Genomic DNA, 1,758 nt, shown 5'->3' on the forward strand with positions numbered 1-1,758 from the left:
ACTCTCAGGGTGGTCCGGGGGCCGAGTGGTGACAGAGGCCCAGGCTCCCCCTGCTCCTGTGGCGGGAAGCTTGCTTGCTCCTTGCCTGGCAGCTCAGATGAATGTCCTCCACCCTGGCTCCCGCATTCCCTCATCGCCGGCGGTGTTTCTCAGCCCTGGGCTGGTCTCCGCGCTCAGCTTTACTGGAAAGGCATTTCTCACGCTCTGTCTTGGACGACTTGTCCCTCTCTGACCCCTGCCACCGCAGACCAGCTATGCGGTTTCTGAACATCATACCACTGGACTCGCCAGGTGTGCTCTTGGTGGACATTTAGAAAATGCAGCATACCTTACCATCCGCTCTGGAGTTGGAGGCTGGTGAGCTCCTCGCTCCTGGAGCCTGACTGCCTGCAGGTTCAGACAGGACCAGCTTCCGGAAAGAGAAGCCTTAAAACAATTAAAAAAAAAAAAAACTTTGGACAGAATGCCTGGTGAGAATGGAACACAGCCCAGCGGGGACTGTGGCCACTCCGGTGGCCCTGAGCTGACTTCTGGGTGCCTCAGATTTGACGTGGCTTCCTGGGTGGGTCTCTTGGGTGTTATCAGACCTGTGGACTCAAAGCAAATCCGTATGTGAAAATCCAAGGTAGTCCAGTGGTTAAGACTTCACCTTTCAATGCAGAGGGTGCAGGTTTGATCTCTGGCCGGAGAGCTAAGATCCCACATGCCTCAAGGCCAAAAATCCAGAACATAAGACAGAAGCAATATTGTAACATTCAATAAAGACTTTTAAAAAATGGTCCACATTAAAAATTTAAAAATCTAAAAAGGAAAAAAAAAAATTGCAAAGCACTTGAGAGCAAGGGCAGTTTCAGTTTCTGTAAATGTCTCTGACCCGGAGCAGACATTCAGTGACCCTGACAATAAATGTGTCTGGCCAGAAAAAAACGAAAGTAGGGGCGGGAGCAGGGAGCGAGGGAGAAAAGGAGGAAGAAGAGCGAGCAGGGCCTGTGCAGAGCTGGAGCAGTTCTGTACGCATGTGGATGGATACCCAGACACTCATAAACCACAGCCCTGCAAAGTCCTTGAAGAAATGCTCTTTCTTTTTCCTGCAGAGACAGAAGTCTTTACACTCACACAAGCTTCACGTCATATTGTAACTTGAGAATTTATCTTTAACACAGAAAGCAAATGTAACTCACTCGCGGAAACACAAATTGCACTGTTGCACTGTTTTGACCTGTGAATGCAAAGTGCATAATGGCGAATAATCAAACTTGCCATTAACTAAAATGGCAACTAAGATCTGGTGCAGCCAAATAAATTTTTTAAATAAATACATCGAAATAAATAAACCTGCATGTCACTTACTTAAAAGAACACTTGCCATCGATAGTATTAGCTGGGAGAAGGATTAAGGCCCACGATCCTCAGTGATGGCTGGAGGTCAGCCTTTACTCATTAAGAGGTCAGCCCAGCACACCCGCTCATTTTTATTTTCAACTTTTACCTTCTTCTCCTCCCTGTGACTTTACCCAGGGAAATAGCCCTGCCTGTCACCCAGGAAACTGGCTGTCACCCTGGCAGCTGGAGATGGGTAACCCCCTACCAGGTCGCATTACAAATTCACATTTGCAGCTGGGCTCCAGTGACCAGACAGAAAATAATTCTCTTGATGCCCAGCCCTACCCACCTGGCCTCCAGAGGGCTGGGCTGTTGGCGGGATCTGCCTGTTTAAGCTATGAACATGCCGGTCTCTCCTCTTAAGAAGCAGGCCAC

The sequence above is a fragment of the Dama dama genome, chromosome 27, assembly GCF_033118175.1.
Source record: "Dama dama isolate Ldn47 chromosome 27, ASM3311817v1, whole genome shotgun sequence".
Taxonomy (NCBI): domain Eukaryota; kingdom Metazoa; phylum Chordata; class Mammalia; order Artiodactyla; family Cervidae; genus Dama; species Dama dama.